Below are 20,425 nucleotides of genomic sequence, written 5' to 3'. Positions count from 1 at the left end.
AATTCCTCAAATATCATAAAGCAGGGAGAGCAGTGGTGTGGTCCATGTCAACACTGATGAAGGGGAAGGCAGAAGAGTATCAAGAAAAGCAGTAGTAACAGATAACACAAAAGCATGACATACCTGCCTTTCCTAAAAGAGGAAAGTAATAATATATATACCCTATATTTAATATATACCCTATTCTTCTCTTTCATGAGGCAACGGCAGATGTTTAAAGTCACATAACGTATCTAAGAAGTTTTGTTCTTTCAAGAAGTAATTCACAGTAATTCAACCATCCAAGTCAATTTAATTAACATTTTAGAAAATAAGTCCACCTACAGATCCTTAACTGTAGAAAAAAAGTTTAAAGATATTAGTTAATTGATCAGACAATAAATCTATCTATCCTTTGGTGCATCTCTTTTAAACACACTTTAATGTCCTTCATGATACAGAACACCTCAGGTTTCAACCACCTGTCTCTGTAACACAGCCCTGACAGAGATAGCAGCAATAGATAGAGCAGGTCCCTCAGCTTTTCTTACCATCTTAGTTTAGCCAAGTGGAGGAGCTGCTGGAACATCAATGCCAGGCTCTAGCAGTGCTCAGGGAAGCCAGAGAGCATCCCTGCTGTGGCATCACTCGGCCAGGGATGGCCCAGAGAAGCTGAAATGGTAGGATGTGGGATGCTGTAGGGAAGGCTGGGCAGGGACAGTGCGCCCTGTCCGTGCCATCAAGGCCCTGACCAACAGTTCCAGCAGGGGACAGGTACTTCCACTTGTCTTGAGACCATGTTATCAGCTATTCCCTAACAAGGTGACAGAAAGGCCAAAGGGGAGAGCAGTGCTAAGTCTGAAGGGACCTGAGTAGTCTACTAATATTCCTTTAGGAGCAGGTGTAGTCTAGTAGGTGGATGTAGGGCTGACTGACATCTAGAGTGATAGTGTATTAACCAGATCAGGTACAGGGATCTTCACCTGACCTTACAGCTGGTGGATGGAGGGAAATCTGGTGGATGGGAGCTCAAAAAATGGGGGACTGAGAGCCCTTCCCATGGATTGAAGCTACTTATATTTTAAAGTCGTCATGCTTGCACATTGAGATAGCTAGCCATGACCTCTTCTCAGTCTTTAGGATGACTGTTCAAACAGTGAAGTGGTGTCATACTCCTAATCATGTAATGAGAAACTATCCAAAAACTATCTGTTTGGCCTGCAAACAGAGAGCAGAGAAGGGTGTCCCTTTGGAGCTGTCAATAAATTATGTCCACTCACAGCCTTAGGAAGCTAGCAGGCTTTGAAGGACTGCCTCCAGACAGTTTTTGAGGCTCTCAGTAGGGAGCTAGAGCCACAAGAAAACTGACATGCCATCTTTGCCTCAAGTTCTTGCCAGTAGCACAGGCACTGAAGTATTCCCTGCAGTCAGGAATGCTGCAGGGACACAAAGGAAAAAAAGGTGCTTATAGCTATGAAGCATGGATGGTTGTGGGTCCATAACATAAATAATCAATTCAATTAATTAATTAATTAATTGTTAGAAGTTGTCTAATATTCAAAGAACATTTTTCTTTTACATGTTTAGAGATGTCATGTGAGATGCAAGTCATTCTAATGAACTAGGAGTCAATTTACTTGCGTTGGACACCCTGAGACTGTTAATTGTCAAATAACACAATTATCAAAGAATGCTTTCTCTCAGCTTTCTCACTGTTCCCCTTTCTTTCCAGTCTCAGAGTAATTAGTTTCTAGGCTTTGTAATCCTGTCTTGCACCATTCTGTCTTGGTACTGGCAACTAACTTCTTTTGCACCTAAACTTTTTATTTGCCTTACTCCTTGGGTTTGAGATTAGGCCTTTTGTAAGTTCCTGTATGAAAACCCTAACCCTTGTCCTGATTAATCATGTCAATAGTTTTCCTGCTGTGACTCACTTAGTTTTCCTGTCTCCAGAAGAGGATATCAGATTTGTGAAGCCTGATCCCTGTTTTGAAAGTCCACACTAATTGTTCTTAGAAAGAATAGCATCCTTATTCTGCTCTGCCCAGAGTTAGAGACCTCCACCTATTGTTTCTGAGTAACACAACCTCCAGGTTTTCTTTATAACATGAAGAAATGTTATGTACTTTAACATTTTTTTCTGGAACGTCCTTATCTTTCAGTGTGTCTTATGTTTTGTTAGCTGTTCAAAGATCATTACCTCTTTCCTCTTCAGCTGTAACAGAGTTAACCTGACATCTGATTCAAAAGAGACTAACTGGGTCAAACTTAGTTCTCCTCTAAATACTTGAAGAAAGGCAAAAGCAAGCAACAGTATCATCAATTACAGGCAGACAGGCACCATAAACTCACCCCCACAACAGATGTTACATGTTTAATTAAGACAGAAGAAGAAGGAACGGGACTAACTCATGCTGGCTTGATAAGGACAGGGCATCAATTATACATATTTACATATCATACAGGATTTTTTTTTTAAATTTGACTACAGTTCCTCTATAACCTTGCCAGATATCATCAGAAGGCTAGGCAGCAACCTGTTGTTATGGTGTCATGCTGCACTTCGGAAAGATAACAGCAAGTCTCCATGTCTCATGTGACATGTAAATCCTATCAGCCCATGTGTACCCATTTAGTTTTCACCCTTTATGTAGTAAAACACACTAGATGAGGCCATGACAGGAGTTATCAATAAAGCAGTCTATTTTAAAAGACAAACTATTTCATAATAACTTACCACCAGAAAGAAAAATGTCCTTGTTTGGCCATTATCTAGGTACCATCAGTTAAACAATACACCAAGTATTGCATTTATGTAACAAGATCCTGTAACTGTTTAATTGTGTTTCATAAACAGTCAGGACATGTAACTATGGATGAGGATTTTGTTGGTAGATACAAAATGCACAGGACAAAAATGTCCAGGCCTGTTCTAGAACTAAGTAACAATTATAGGACTATTAAAATAATGAATAACTAATTAAAATGTAACTCATAAAATATAGCTATTAAAACTATATTTGCTCTACTATAAGACATTCCCACCACAAAACCTGAGATACTTCATGTTATTCTCTACTTCAACCACATTCTTTTATAATGTTTTATCAACAAGCCATTTATAAGCAACTAATCTTTTCTTTTTATCTAGATCTAAGAGTTTCTTTTATTAAATTCCAAAAGATCTAGTTCCTTACTAGATGTATATTTATTCTTATATACTGCATAAGAATCTGAGATGAATGCACTACAAACATCCAAGCTTTCTCTTCTTAGATTTCTTTGACTTGGTACAAAAAGAGGAAAAAGGGCCAGACAGTTGCTGGAAATCATTTTGGTGTGACTGACTTCCTGGGTTCTATTTTGATTTAGCTGCAAAAGATCCTGTGGCAAAAGCTTCTGGAGACAGAATCAAGTCTCATGTTTGGCAGTGTGGAAGACATTCTTCTTTTACAGCCCAAAGAAACTTCCATGGAAGCCTTGCTGTTACTCCACCATGTTTGTGGAGGATACTCCTGATACTCTTAAGTTTTCCACAAGCTCCTCACTTTAGTGGCTTTTTTTCCTTGAAAAAGGCTAAATGTCTCTCTCTTAGAAGCATTTTAGCATCCCTGGGTAGCACTGGAAATTGTCCTCTTGACTAGATCTTGCTCTTAATATATGCAACTCATGCATGGAAATGTTCACATGCCCTGGTTAAGGCCCGCTTGGCTGTTTTGCCACAATCAATAAAAATTAGTCATCTTTTTTGCAGTACAGAGTTCACCAACCTGCTAAATCAAACACTATGTTATACTATCAAATCAGGCTATTAGGTGCTTGCTTAATGGTACTGCGCAATGCATGTACACAAGATTATGTACTCTGGTCAGTGGTTCAGGGGAATGAAAAGCAGAAGATAAAGGTTCAAAATCCATTGGTAACAATAAGGGTCTCCCCTAGATTCCATACTTGATAAACACAAAATTGATGATCTGGAAGTTTCTATTGCTATGTTAGCATGCCATTCATTTCAAATTCACCAGCTCCAGTAAGAAGCAGAGTTTAGGTATCCCATTTTATTAATAGGGACACATGGCTTCCTGTCAGACTGGAGTGTAATGCTGTGAAATCAGAGCTCATCAGTGTTGACCTACCCTAAGTTACAGAATTTATAACTACTAACTCTGTTTCTCCATATAATCTCAAAAAATTCTTCACAGGTTTGCTGCTTACTTCTATTTAATTGCATATTTCTGAATGCTGTTCTAGTAGTCAGAAACAGAGCCACTCACCCCCAGTGCTCAAAACCAGAAGTAAAGTGAATTTAAAAAAACAGGAATGTTAATGTAACTGATTTTAGTTTCATAGCTACAATCTAGTAGCATTTTCTATCAAATTGGCAGGCCTGGGCTGGTAGCTAACATAGCTTTGAACAAGGGTAAATTTTCCTGAGTTCTAACAGGAATTTCCAAATATTCAGTACCTCTGAAAGGCATGTCCAACTCATATTCAAAATAAAGTTGCCTGAGAAGCTGGATTCTAGTTCTCTTAGTGCTTCAATTTTCCCAATTGTAAAATTAAAATGATGAGTTCACTTTGTTATTAACAAATAAATATGAAATGCATTCAGTGATCTCCAATCTTTGGGAAAGTTTTGATCTGTAGTCCTATATCTTTGTAACTAGATGACCTTTAAGGTCCCTTCTAACCCAAACTATCCTATGATTCTGTGATTTTATGCTCTGGATCTAATCTAGCACTCTTACAGTTTTATCTTACAACTGGAGGGGAAAAAGTTTTCTGAGTAAGAAAGTATTCTTTATCTGAACTAATTAACCAAAAGTCCTAATGAAGGAAAAATGTTTGTAGATTTCATATCAGTGGGATAGTGTAAGTCTGATAGTTAAACCGTAAATTTGTGTGAAAACTATATCTTTATACACTGTACAATCAGTAGGCAAATTTAAGAACACTTCTTTCTTTTTCTTTTTAAGAGCATGTGGAAAACACTTCCCCAATCTCTTTGTCTTTGTTTTGCTATATGAGGTTACTTCTTCTTGTAGGTTAGATTTATTGGCAAAGGACTCCCTGAGAGTGTTTCTTAATTTACTTCTGGCAAGATAAATCTAGCTAAGCTCGCCTTGACAAGTTCAAGGCAGATAACAAGCAACTTGCATGAGGACGTGAGATGATGTTTCTCAATGTTCTGTTATCTGAAGTTCAAGGAAAGGTAGTAAAACAGGCAGATGCTGAAGGTTGTTCTTTGCCAGCTTCTGTTTCCTCTTAAAAAGCCAGAAGAACAGACATCAGCAAATCCACAAAGGTCAAAACTTGTAACAGAAACTGAAATGGAGAAGGAGAAGAAAAGCACTTAGGATAAAACAAATAGTATCTCCATAAACTTAGTTGAGTTTCTGAAAGCAGTAGAAATTCAGCATTTATAATATTTTGTTAAATATATTCTGAAGGTTAAAAAATCTGGTCCTCTTTCCCACATGCCCATCAGGGTGTGGTGGTTTGACCAGGAAGAAGTGGGAATTCTGGGAATTCAGGCTCAAACCATGACACAGGGTAAGATTCCATCACTCATGAACTTTCAGAATTTGGATGGCTCAGCAATTACCCATCTTAAAGTATCCACTTGTATCAAGTTCACAAATAATTAATGGATAATAATGCCTCATTTGTTATGGAGAGGAGCAGCCATATTTGTTGAGGGTACAGTGACAATATTCTGAAGCTTGTACTAAGTTCACTGAAGAGGAGCTGAAAGGCATTTTAGTCAACAAAACCACCAAGTTCTTATTCCACTGATGCCCTGGCAGGTTAAATGCAGAGACAAAATGGTACAAAGAAACAGAGAAAAAATTGCTACTTTAGCATTTCCCAGGTGTCTCCTCTTCTTTAGATAGATATGTCAACACCTTCTCAGATCTGCCAAAGGAGAGAATTGTGTAATACTCCCCCACCCATGTCCATCAAATTACACCTGGTTATTTCAAATTGCTTAAATAACGTTGTTAACTCATCTCACATTGCCTCACATGGGTTAATGAATGAATAATTTACACAAGAAGATCAACCTCTAGATGTGAAACCCTTGTAACTTAGTAGAGGATAACAATCTGTTCCATCAGCATTGGTGAAACAAAAAGAAGCTGCATCTCCCCTGTACAATACTGTAATCTGTTACAAGACTTGTGAGGGCTCCTCAGGGTGAGAGAGGTAGACGAGAATCTTGCTTCATGATCAGAAGGCTGGATTTATTAATTTATAATAAATAAGTTACATTATTACTATGCTAATAGGAATAGAGAGAGAAGTTCAGAAGCTGCTAAGTTAAGAACAGAATAGGAATCTCAAAACAAGGGACCTCTCTGTGAATCTGTCCCCGAGCTTGGTCCTGTGATTGGCCCCCAATTGTAAACATGGAACATGAGCCAATCACAGGCGCACCTATTGCATTCCACATCAGCAGATAATTATTGTTTACATTCTCTTTCTGGGGCCCCAGCTTCCCAGAAGAGGAAAAATCCCAAAGAGAGGAATTTTATGAAAAAATGTCTGTGACAGTAATCACGTAGTAAAATCATCACAGAAGGGAACTTGGAAGAATTACATTCTCACCCAAGTATAATTTCCTACATGAGTAGTCTCCCAGGATTTAATTTTGAAACAGCTGGAATGAGGGCTTAGCACAGTACCCTGACATTCTCTTTGTAAAGCCCTGTTCTGTAACCAAATGAACAATAGACGGTGAACCTATGAAAAACTCTGCAGTTAGACAGTGAAACTGTGATCATAAAAGGTTCCAGGACTAAAGTAAAGTCAGCTTGAATTATGTGTACAGAGCAAGGTCATTTGTTGGAACTACATCTTCCATTCTTACAAGGGAACATGTACAGAACAAAGCAGGGTAGAGCACAAAATCAAAGAATGTAATGGAAGAACCAAGACCATCAGACTCTTTTGTAGAGCTAATTAATGTCAGGTGAAAATGAAAATGGACTATTTTGGTGGATTTTTTAAAAATATCTTTTCTTAGATAATCCTGGTATTCCTGGAAGGCATAAGTGCCTTTGGTACATATGTACCTTTGTGCCAGTTACAGACTGGTTCCCCTCTTTGGGCAACAGTTTCTTACAACCAGACTGAAATCTGGTTCCTAATTTTCTGGGTCTGGAGAGACACCTTTCATTGTGCTGACTGTTAGGTATGTTCACAAGCACAGTTTTCTCCCAGGATACCTGTCAGTATGACTGCTTCAAATACCAAAATAAATGTCAAATTTTTACACACTAATTAGTGTAATATATACACTAATTACTGTGGCAAATAGATTAAAAAGCAGAAGACTGGAGAGGAGTAATTTACAATTGTAAATTGCTCAAATGAACTTTACAGCTGGGAATAACTCTGGATAAGCAAATGTGAAAATCAGGCCAGTGATCCTCTAGCATGGACTGAGTTTAAGAGTCCACTTGTATAGCTCTGCCCAGGTATTGCTTTGGGGATACCCCAGTTCACAGGGGTAAAATCACAGAAATTAATTCACTCTTTGTATTCAAGCCAAAATCTGTGGTTGTTCCCTCTGCCTGCCTGTGTCAGCTCACACACTAATGTATGCCAATGTAAGTACTGTAAGTGCATCCCTCCTCACAGGCTGACCGACTTGTGAGTTCAAGAAAGTCTGAGGTCACCATGCTGCACAGGCTGGCCACTCCATAAGGGAGGGGAGCTGGGAGCTGAAGGAGACCCCAGAAGTTTGCCCAGAGCCCAGGACATGAGGCAAGGTCAAGGTAATGAGATAGGGCTGGGGAAAGCCAGGATTATGAGCCAGCAACTCAGAGTTTGGACCAGGCACTGTAAGGTTAACAAGTAATCACCTGACAGGACCATAGTGATAAGGAAGGTCCAAGGTCAGGATGGGACATCATCTTGTGCCCGAGTGTCTGGACACAGATTAGCAGGCTAAAAGTCAGGCATGGACAGGATTGTGATGTAGTAGCGCCTATTTCTCAGATAGGATCCAATCACTAGAGCAGCACCTTAGGTCAGTTCCCACAGGAAGGTAAGGACTTTCTGCAGTACTGTCTGCAAGGAATGTCTCTTGGAGGGATCTCTCCAAGCTTACCAGAGAAAAGGTATAGTCCTCAATGATTTTAAATTAGCCCTGAGGTAGCCAAACCCCCAGGAAGAGGGATGGTCTCAGGGCCCTTTAAACAAGTGTATTTCATAGCTCCAGCAACCAACAACCACTGAGAGGAGAAAAAAAACCTAACGCAAGGGCTGAGAGCTCTTCTTTTTTCTGTCAAGCCAACTTCTTGCTCTTTCCAGATTTCTTTGATTTTTTTCCTTCTTCTGCCAGATACTTAAGGTTTCTATATTGAAATTTAAAAGCAGGAGGATGATACAAAGAGAAAGCAGAAATTAATTCTGCTAAGTTACTCCATGCCTGCTAAAAAAAGGTAACAGTATATCTCTTCCTCAAGAGATTAGGACAATAGATTTATAAATTCACCCCAATTTACTGCTTAGTAAGTAAATAGTGCTAAGGTCATAAATGCTCTTTCAAACAAGAATTATGACAGATAGGCACTAACAATTATTTCATGAAATTGCTGCTAGTAACACATAAGAATGAACAACTAGAGACCTCAACAAGTGATTTTTCACTCAAATCCCAGGGAGCAGGCACTGCATCTGAAGGCATGCAAAGAGACGATCGAATAGCCATTCCCTTCCTAATCCAGCAGTGGGAGACTTCCAGGGTAACTACTTTCTAAACACCTGCAGACATCCCCATATAAGGGAGGTATCTCTCTTTAGTGCCTTAAGCAAGTAAGTAAAGTTACTTTAGCTTTACTTACAAAAATATCTCTAGCCTTTTTCTTGATATCTACCAAAAGCCTGTGTTTCTTCAACTTTTCATACTTTGTCACAATCAGGTTTTATCTGCACTAAGCAAATATGTTTTTGGCTTAGTCAGCATTTCTGTTCTAGCTAAGCTGCCTTTAAAAAAACAGAAGAAAACACCATATCATGTGGAGTTAAAACCTATTCCTTCATACTAAAAACCTCGGTGTCTTTTTCCTTTACTTTCCTAAGAACAATTCAGCTAATCGTGAAATATTCTTCTCATATAGAACCACTTTTTCTCAAAGTGAACAATAGTGAATCAGTGAGTCAGCAGACAACAAGCTTCCTGAGTGAAGTCAGCAGTCCCTATTCCCTTCTATTCTACAATGCAGTGGGATGAGTCAGACAGACAGAAAGATTGGCAGACTGCTGTATGTATTTAACAGAATTGCTAAATACTTCATCTTTGACCTTTCCTCTAGTTTCTCTTTCCTTTCTTTTTGTACATTCGTAGTCTTTTGTAGCAAAACCAACACGCTTGATTTTAAAAATAAGGAAAGGCAACAGATTCACAAATTAGGGTATCTTCTCCCTTTTTTTTTACTTGCTCATCCCTCTGATCAGTAACTACGTTTACACAAATAGTAGGACCAGATCTGGTCAGGTAGCAAAAATCCATTATTTTATTTCTCTAAATAATTGATGTCAATACCTCACTTTTTGCTAAATCCCTTTATGGCCTATTTATAAAGCTCTCTTTCTGATAAAGCTGCAAAATTATAGAGCTTCTGTCAGAAAATAGACATCATGGCTTCCTTTAGACATGTAAAATTTCTTATAGCAGCTGAAACTAAGAAAAAGAAAGCAAATAAAAAAACCAAACAGAAAACCACACCCCAGCTCTGTGCAACTGCTCCATAAGAACTTTGAAATTTTGGAACCACTTACAGTGACATCTGAAAATGTAATCCAAAAGAAAAAATTATAATTTTCCAAAACCACATGATCTTCTCAAATGTATTATATACTATTTAAAGCACAAAACATTGTCCTCCTCATGGAAATTATGCTAATAACATGAAATAATAATAATATTCAGAATGATTTTGCACCAATAATTAATGAAGTGTAGGAAAACTTAATTAGGAGAAAAAGGGCTTTTTAAAATTGTTATTATTAAACAAGCATTTAACTTCTGACAGTCCTAATTCTCAGACTTAAAAAATACATCAGAAACTTGTTATTAACTTCACTAAACTTTGGATTAGATTGCAAGTGATCTGTCTAACATCCCTTAATGAGCAGACAGAGGTTCCAACAGGCACTGAATAGATCTCTCAGAGTTGGAGGCCACTCTTCTATGTCAGTCCTTTTTGGACAAAAAAAAATCCAATTTTTTTATGTTATTGGCAGATAATGGTTCATTCACATCTGAATCAAAATACAAAAAAAAAGCATCATACTGTAAAATGACTGATATTTGTAAGCTCAGCATCAGTATAAACCATGAGAGTACATGCAACTGAATATCTTTGATGCACTCTGTTCCCTCAGATAGAACAGCCTCACAGTCTTTTATTGCTTTTGTAGAATGACTTCACTTCATGCTCACTTTCTCATCCCTCTTTCAAAGACAACCCTTATGAACTTACTCAAACAGCTCAGGTTTGTTGGCTTCTAGACAAACTCTAGAGTATTTGTAGTTGAATAAAAAATCAGTGGGTGTGACCTGTGGACAGTTGTGGTCACTAAGTATACAATTCTTAAACCTATTAATCTTCCTCCTCTTAGCAGCTATGGCTTTACCAGCTTTTCAGCATTTTTCTACTGATAGTCTTAACCCAGTACTGATCTTCCAAGCTTTTCTCACAAAGCTTAAAAGTACATATATAATTCAATATTAGTAAATTTCTTTTCTTGCTTTTTGATGTAGAATCATAGAACCATTAAGGTTGGAAGAGACCTCCAAGATCATTGAGTCCAACCTTTGACCAAACACCACCATGACAACTAAACCATTGCGCTAAGCAGTACTCCAGTCAGTTCTTAAACACTTCCAGAGATGATGACTCCACCACCTCTCTGGGCAGCTCATTCCAATGCTTGATAACCCTTTCAGGTAGAAATTCCTTCTTTTGTCTAACCTGAACCTCCTCTGGTGCATCTTAAGGCCTTTTCCCCTTATCCTGTCACCAGCTGCCCTAGGGTAAGAGGCCAATTCTAACCTGGCTACAACCTCCTTTCAGGAAGATAGATAGTGATATAGATAGTGATAAAATCTCCCCTGAGCCTCTTTTTCTCCAGGTTTAACAGCTCCAGTTTCCTCAGCTGCTCTCCATAAAACCTGTGCTCCATACCCTTTACCAACCTCATTGCCCTCCTCTAGACATGCTCCAGCCCCTCAATGTCTGTCTCACAGTGAGTGACGGGCCCAGAACTGGACACAGGATCTGAGGTTCAGCCTCACCAGTGCCAAGCACAGAGGGACAATCCAGGATGCCGCTGGCCTTCTTGGCCACTTGGACACAGCTGGCTCATGTTCAGCTGCTGTCACCGGCACTGCCCGGTCCTTTCCCACCAGGAGGCTTTCCAAGCACACTGCCCCTTCAGCTTGTGGTGTTACATGGGGTTGTTGTGCCCCAAAGGAAAGACCTGGCACCTGGCCCTTTTTAACCCCATTCCATTGGTATCTTAATTCTGCTTACTGCTGTAACTTCACTTGAATTTCCTCCACCAGTTGTTATTTAATGTACCTGTAAGTACCACTGCTAGCAAAATTGTTTAGGTAGTGGATCTATCACAAGCCAGGGCTGTTCATAAGCAAGCAATTTTAGTTTTATACATATATTTACTAAATTAATATTGGATGTGAGAAATGCATTCATTTATGTGAGCAATGCATACATTGATAAAAATATATTTGGTATCTTCTCATGGACAAACACTTAGCTAACATATTCTTGAATAAATTCCACATCATTTATGAAAGCATTGTCCTATGCTAAATATTTTAAAACAAAAACAGATTTGGGCATTAGAGGTATACTTTAAAAAAAGTATCCATGTCTACTTTAAAAAAAAATAGGAACTTAGTGTAGATGTTGGCCATGAATTTTGTGTCACTAAGTTACTGGTGAATTTTTCTGTATTTAAGTGGAATTTATAGTTTCTCAAACTCATGAGTGTTTTTGACAATCATAAGAGCAGGAATAAAGAAGACATCTATACTCGGAGGAATATAGTTTTAAAGCAGACTCTATTTTTGGTAACTTTCATCTCTATAACTTCATGTAATTTAGAATTTAATTTTTAACTCTATTACTGGATGCAAACAAATATTCTGAAGACCAGAAAAACAAAAGCCTTGGGAATACCAAACTCTTCTAATTCCTTAGTATGTTTGACTGGATAGAAAATTTCTAATACAGTTTTGAGTATTAGAAAGCATGCTGGTCGCTTGGGGGACCCTTCCTCTATTTGAATGCCCTGAGCATTGATTGAACAGAGTAAGTGCAATATCATTGTTTTCTTCTACTTTGCCAGCCTTGTAGAGCTGAGCTGGCATCCTGCTTGTGTTTTGCATGACTTCTGTTTGCCTGAGTTACATACTTTATTTATTTATCCAGAGATGTGCTGTTGTGTTTTACTGCCCTTGTTTTTTATATGTTTCAGCACTTAATGACATGTCTGAGTATTCTCAATACCTTCTATGATATAAAATGTACCATAAGGATACTGGTTACTGAGGTACAGAATATCAGAAACCTGAAATTTCAATCCTGACAGTACTGCAGACTTAGTGTATGACCATGAACAAGTTATTTACTGTATGCCTCAGTTTTCCTTTCTGAAAGGAACATAACAGTTGTAGCAGAAATGTCATATTTTTTAGTACTATGAAGTGTGTTTTTCCTACAGGGATGGTAAGAATAGTCATAATAATGATAAATTGTCAAATTAGGAAATGGAAAGCACCTTCAGACTTCTAAGGAAGTTCATATGAACTCAATACATACAGAAATGGCTCCTGGCCTGGCTTTTCCTAGGCACAGTTGCTTTGCCCAGGCTGCATGCTGTGTCTTATTTGTGCATCCCTTCACTTCAGAACACAGTGCACAAGTAGAGATATTGTATGGCTTAAATGTGTCCTGTGGTTCAGGTTCAAGAGACAAGTAGCACCATGAGTTTTACACCTGGGGATGGAATTATGAGAATCAGAGAAGTTTAAATGTTTTTAATGTTACACAATGACATATTTTAATATGTATTTGTGTGGTGCTACCTTGTTGTTCCTTGTCTTAGAATGCTGCATCCATTTTTACTAATTTATATTAGACAGAGGTCTGTAAATGCATTTCTTTTTTAGGGTCCATGTGATAAACAGATGTATTTAACTAGATAAGCTCCCCCTGCAGACCCCCTGCTACCAGATATTTTAGTGCAGCAATCCAGACATATAAGGAATATGTAAGACACAACCCAGTGAAGTGCTTTAACATTCGTTTAACTTAAAAGCTTGACAACATCCATAATTAGGGAAGCCTTCATTATGATGATTTTATTGCTGAACTTTTGAAAATTTTCATCTTTTTAGTAACAAGGCTAGTGTCTGAAATTTCCTGAAAGGAGATTGTACAATACTGCCACTCTCTGTCAGGAAAAACTGAAAACACAACAAAACCAAATAGAGATGGGGACAATTTGATAGAAAGAAATGAAACAACTTTCCCGTATAAGAGATTTTTAGCTCCACCTAATGGTCAGAAAGGAAGAGATTTTTCCATACGCTCCCTATTTGCTACACCACTGTTTGGAGACAAAACTAAATAGGGTGCATCAAAGTAATAAACATAATTCTATCAAAATAACACTATAAGTAGAACTTACGGCAGCAATAACTGAGGAACACAAGCAATTTTACCTCATGCATTCAACAGCTAATGTATTTTTGCTGTCCTTGTAACTAGATCAATGGCATCATGGTAGTTTCTAAAGAACAGTGAATGCTCTGAGTATTGCTGCATTTGTACATTAAATAATGGAAAAGGCCCTTTCTGTGTAAAGACTGGCAGCACTTGAATGAACTGCCTGAACTTACACTGCTGAAGATCTTATGTCATGATTTGTTTGCTGAAGCTTTGTTCCATACTGTATCAATTACTCATGTAACATGCATCCTGCAGATAAAACCAAAGTCCTTCACACATGCCACTCAAAGATCTATGTGGTAATTCATTAGGTACTTGCAGGTATGGGGTTTTCTTTCACTAGGTATGAACCTGCAGCACAGTCCATCCGATCAATTCAGTGACATCCTGCAGATCAGGTTGGTGTTTGGTTTTTTAATGTAGACATGCAAAAATTCTGTATTTACTCTAGTGGATGTAATTGAAAACACCTTTTTTCCACATTTTGAGAAAAACAATGTGAAGGTACCTTAGGCTGGATAAGAAGGATTTTTATAGCAAGCAGTTCAGTTTGAATAATCCTATGAACACTGCAATATGTAATAAGCTACAAAAAATTTTCCCAAAGCACCATAAATTACTAAGGCAGGTTTGAAATAAAGGTTTGTCTTTTTCCAAAAAAAAAATTCATATTCTCACGCTTATAATATTCAAATTATCCATACCTTTACTAAGATATACACAGATTACCTTCAATAGCACGCCTGTTAGCCCTATGGTATGTGCTTCTGGTTCTAGATACTAAGTCACCAAGTATGGTGACTTAGATTTGGTCTTAGCTAAAAATTTTCTATGAAAGACCAGAATACAGCTGAAATGGAAATTCCAAAGAATTTATGTAAAAACATTAAAAAAAACCTCAAACAACAACCAAAAAAAACCCACCACAACCACAGAGATGAGAGGAAAACCAGCATTAAATAGACAAGAGGAATGAGTAGACCCTAAAAAGTAGATTAACATGTCATAACAGAATTACATTTAATAGGCCATTAAAGATTCTTAGTTTGCTTAGAATTAAGAAGAAATCTTGCTGTACCTAAATCAGCTACTCCAACTAAATTTTTATTAGATTTTAAAAGAAAAATATGTTATTAATTATTTTGTTTTTGTTGCTTTATAATTTTTTTATTTTATTATAACATCGCCTTAAAAATTGGCTATTCTGCAAAATGTCATGTTTAGAAAAACTCAGAAAACTCATAATAGAAATATATGAAACTGGAGTACACAATACTGATTTCTTATTAAGACACTTGCGATCCAGTGATCCAGATTCTAATCACAGTCAAGCTTCTTTGCCTTTTTTTTTTTAAATATGGTAAAGAACCCTTCTATTTCTACAGTTTTGCAAATAGGAAAGCCTATTTTTGGGGAAACTTATGTATTTTAGTGTATAAATAAGCAATTTTAGACTTTATGCTACAGTACACAGCTATCCTAAAATTGATTGATATTAATATTAGTATCCATGTACTAAATTGTTTATATATGCTTTTAAAGTAAAACACCAGAGGAATAGCTTCTGCTGCTGTATAACAGTATGCAGTTATGAGCCTTTAAAGCTCTATATCAAGTATGAATCACTCTATTGTTTTAAATATAGTCAACATAACAAAAATCATAGCCTAACGGGCCATACTCCAGTTACATCCAGTTGTGCTTGGGCAACATGTTAGCAAGGCTGATTACTTTATCAGGCAATTGTTTTGGAACTAATTCATGTGTTTTTCACCCAGTGCTAACTATATGTTTATTATTGCTGTTACTTATTCTGTTTGTAAAATAACTTTTGATTTCAGATAATTTGAGGGAAATTTTGTTTGTATGTGCTTGGATTATCTCCAATTGAAACAAAATTTTCACAGTGCTTTGCAATGTTCCATAGTTATAAACCTGTGGAACAGTTAAATGAAGTCTGAAAACATTGTTCTAGCAGAGAAATATTTTTCTGTTTGAGTACTAGGCTTTTTAGTTAGTCAGTAGTAACATAAAATTATAACAACAGTTAACATTTTTGATGTGTTTTTATCCTGATATCACATAATCCTACACAAAATATCAATTTTATAATATTATGATTAGCATAGAGAGATTAAGGAATTCATAAGAGGTAGTTAAAATCCTGAGGGAAGAAGTGGAAATACAGGACCTGTATGTATTACTTGTGCCTTTGTGATATGATCTAGATTTTCCTGTTGCCTGAAAAGATATAAATTAACAGCATGTATCTGGAATATATCCTCACATTTTGCCATCAAATGGCACTGATTTGATCATACACCTAGGCTTTCTCTTTGTTATGGTATATGTTACAAATTTAGAAAAGAAGTGGAGAACCGTAACAAAGATTTAGGGGAAAAAAAGTACAATGAGCAGTTACTCTTCTGAAAAGAGTGAAGAGAAATACATGGAGCACAGAGAATACAACCTTCTAAGGTCATGAGTGAAACCACCACCTATGGTAAGCTGCAGAGAACTCTATTTATTTACTTTGGAAAGATGAAAGGCTGAGTCACTCCAGAGCCAATGGGTACGGTAGCTTAGGGAGATATCCAACCTCATTTCTCACTCATCTGATGCCAGAAATATGTTACAAGGTCATTCCCTCTAGCTTTCTCAAGCAGGAGGTAGAAAACTCGGACAGAGAGAATGGGAACTCTGGGAATGCTGAAGTCTTTTGTGTTCAAATGACAACACCATTAGCCCAGGAATGAAAAGGGCTAGGCAGCATTCACATAGCTGTTTACCTGCAGAATCCTGCAAGAGAATCACTTCTGTACTCTGGGATCCTCCAATGGGGTCAAATATTCAATTTCTGTACACAAACCAGCCTCTGTACATAGTCTGTTGTCCCATCTCAACTCCCATCCTTTCCCCTGTAAGGCACCTAATAGATGAAAAAGGAACTGTGAAAGGAAAAAACAAAATCAAACATACACACCCATTTGCTGTATTTACATATGCTCTGGAACATGGGACCAAACTCCATTAGTCACCCTGAGTCATTTTTTTTCCTGTTGAGATAGGGTCTCAGATAAATGCTTCCAGGATTAAAATCTAAAGAGTGGACTTTACTAAATCCGCTAAGGTTTTAAGTTCACTTACACCAAATGTAAATAGGTTTTTTTATAGAAACCCAAACTGTCTGGATAAGGCAACTCTACCTGCTGCCTCCCACATCAAACAGTACTTACCTGCTTCCACTGTGACTAGAACTACTACGAGTCTCCAACCACTTTTCAAAGGTACATTCTGAAGAACTCTTTAAGCAGACTGAGTGGCTTGGGAAGGGGGTGCTTTTACTGATGTCTTTGTTTTGCTAGGAAAACAAAGCATTTGTTTTGATGTCTTTGTGGCATCTGTGGAGCCACAAGAAAACTAAACCTGTGCTTTTTGGACTTCTCCACTGGCTTGAAGTTTTTGTGGAGTCACAACATGAGTTAACAGGTCTCAGATTCCATTAAGACATCTGTCTCTGCAGACACAGAAAACCTAGCCTTCATTAGCGTATAGTCAAGGATTCTTGGATAATATCCTTTCTTAATAGGATAAGCAAGGATGTTTTATAATATTTGTTGTCTTATGTTGTATATGAGGGAGCTTTCCCCCTCATAGGTATCCTCATGGAGTCAGATGATTGAGGACGTACCGCTGACACTGAGATTAGAAAACAGGAGTTAACAGGGAAGAAATTGCTGGAAGAGGGGTAAAGTCAAAGGACAAAGTATTAAGAAAGCTACAGTCAAGCAACAGAGAGACTTGTGGTTAAATCTCAGGAAGAAACACCCCCACGTATTTCCAGTGAGTAAACTGATGCCATGTATGTCCCAGAGACCTGGGCTCTTAGCCAAAGATCCTCACAACAGTAGCTTCTAGCCACATTCCTACTCCTTTCCCAGAAAGCATTTTGCACTCCCCCAGTGTAAGAATTGTTGCTTCTCTAATTCTTAAACAAAAACAGCAGTAGAATGATAATGTTTATGTTTTCCTTGCCTCCAATTCCTTTTCTCTTGTGTCCTGTTTCTCTTGTGTTCAGCTTTGTAGGATCATGCCCATTTCCAGCAGTATCTCTGAGATTCAGCTTGGAACGACCTATGAATATTGACAAGGTCTAACTTCTATCTCTATCTTTCTGTTCAGCATGGATGAAATGACAAAGTAATTTGGCTCAGTGTTATGCATTTCCAGTCAGTCCTCAGAGGACCAATTAAATACCAATTTAATGGACCTATTTTATAAAATAAATGAGCTAAACATTGGATTTAATCATAGATGTTGAAGCCAAGAGAAGTTATTAGCTCATGTTGCCTTCTTTAGACTACCCATGAATAAAACTACCCATGAATAAATAATGCTGCCTCAAAAAGCATATAGAAATTAAATATCTACATTTTTTCAGTGGGTTCTATCACTTATTATTACACAGTAAGAAACTATGTCTTATTTCACATCTGAGTTTCATATAATCGTAGGATATCTTGGGTTGGAAGGGACCTTAAAGATCATCTATTTCCAAACACCCTGCAGCAATACCTTCCACTAGAACAGGTTGGTCAGACCTCCATCCAGCCTGGCCATAAACACTTCTAGGAATGGGGCATCCACATTTTCTCTGGGAAACCTGTGCCAGTGCCTCACCACCCTCACAGTAAAAAATTTCTTCCTAATATCTAATCTAAATCTGCTGTCAGTTTGAAGTTGCTCCCCGTTGTCCTGTCACTAAATACTCTTGTAAACAATCTCTCTCCGTCTTTCTTCCTTTCAGGTACTGGAAAGCCATAATTAGGTCACACTAAAGCTTTCTCTTCTCCAGGACGAACAATCCAAATTGTCTAGGCCTTTTCTCTTAGGAGAGGTGCTCCATGCCTCATCTGAACTCTCTCCATCAGTTCCATGTCCTTCCTGTGCTGGGAGCCCAGAGCTGGATGCAGGGTTCCAGGTGGGCTCTCAGCAGAGCAGAGCAGAGGTGCAGAATCCCCTCCCTCCCCTGCTGCCCACGCTGCTCTGGATGCAGCCCAGGACACGTTTGGCTTTCTGGGCTGGCAGTGCCCATGGCTGGGTCATGTCCAGCCTCTTATCCACCTGCTCTCCATCTCTTCATCTTCAAGTCTGTATTTATACCAGGGATTTTCTCAACCCAGGTGCAATTTGCAGGGCATTATATTCCAGATATTATTTTTTGTTTCTTGTGCCTAAATTATAAGGTCCTATTTAGTCTTTGTGAAGGTACCTACTTATTTCAATCAAGTCAACCCAGATCTTTTGATAAACTGAGCAAGTTTTTTGCTCAAGAAAAAGAGTTTTCTCATTTCTAAGAAGTGAGTTTTCTTGGAAAATGAATTAAAAATGAAGTTATGTTATTAAAACCAGCCATTAAGACCTAAGTAGGTACCGACAGTTAAGAAGTCAGGTTAGGTAAGTGAGGGACAAAGTGAGTCAGCATAAACTGACCTGAATTTTAAAACAGAATTTATGCTCAGAGACATTCCTATTAGGATAGGATCAATTATCTCAGCAATTACAGGGAAATCAAAAATTACACAAAACACAAATCTGAGTGTACTTTAAAAAGTACTGTCTTTTCTGCCTTTTTGCGCATATGGGCTGATCAGTCAGGTTCAACAGCACAGAGACCCTTCTGTGACTATAGAGATGTGGCTGTTGTATGACAGCTAACCCAGGAACCTGCTAAAAAAATTCCAGAACCAAATCTAACAGCAAACAACAGACAGAAACAAGTCCTAGCAAAAACAGGCATTGCAACAAGTTTGTGCTTTCTGGAACCCCCCTTTTCTATGTGCAGCCAAAACCAAGAAGTATCATGCTTAATGCTTTCTAGCAGGAATAACCTCTTTTTTCCAACCACTAAGGACATATGTAAGACACAATACTTGAGGGAATCATAAACATTTTGAAAACAATTCCTGTTGCCTTCTAAGCTGGACACACAGAGACTCTAACCAAAAGCTTTTACAAGGAAAGGGAATGTGATAGTTTTCAGAAAAATATTCTGCGAAAACCTTTGGAAGATAAGTATCTCAAAAAATCCTGCCGCATTCTATGCAGAAAAGATAAAGATAACCAGATTTTTTAAATGATTAATTTCAAAGTATTCTCAAATTTAGGCCAGTATTTTAAGCAGCATATAAAAATAATTTATATAAAGAAAGGTATCCTTACTCTCCCCTGCTGGTATTCATGAAGACCTTTCCAGCAAGAATAGCTTATCTTAGGTTTTGATCTCATAACACAGTGACAACTAGCAAAAATGTATAATACTGCATTGAAATCCTGACACTTCCAGACAATATGATGTTTTTCCGACAGGTTTGCTGAAATACAGTTGCCAATTACAGGATACATGTTTTAAGCTGAAGCTATATATGACAAAGAATTTATGTTTATCCCATCTCTGTACATCACTGATTAAATTACTAAAGCCAGAGAGAGCCTGTGAATCTTCAACTTCCACACATATCATACAGTCTGAGTAAATAAAAGTGAAACTATAACCAGCTGCACAATAAGAAGAAACTCATATTCAGAGCTTTCTGTCTTATATGGAATTGCAGAACATAGCTGTAACTGTTCAAAAGTAAACAGTGATCAGATCTTCCACGTAATACAGTGATGGC

The 20,425-nt window shown here is 37.8% G+C and overlaps 1 protein-coding gene across 1 annotated transcript in view; it reads right to left on the bottom strand.

The window, feature by feature from the left end:
- LOC135460117 (long-chain fatty acid transport protein 6-like) overlaps positions 1-20,425 on the bottom strand; it is a 370,483-nt gene that overhangs the window by 81,890 nt on the left and 268,168 nt on the right. The window lies entirely within an intron of this gene.

The sequence above is a fragment of the Zonotrichia leucophrys genome, chromosome Z (assembly GCF_028769735.1).
Source record: "Zonotrichia leucophrys gambelii isolate GWCS_2022_RI chromosome Z, RI_Zleu_2.0, whole genome shotgun sequence".
Lineage (NCBI taxonomy): Eukaryota > Metazoa > Chordata > Aves > Passeriformes > Passerellidae > Zonotrichia > Zonotrichia leucophrys.
Note: the sequence above shows the minus strand (reverse complement) of the source record. Positions and strands in the feature narration are given on the sequence as shown.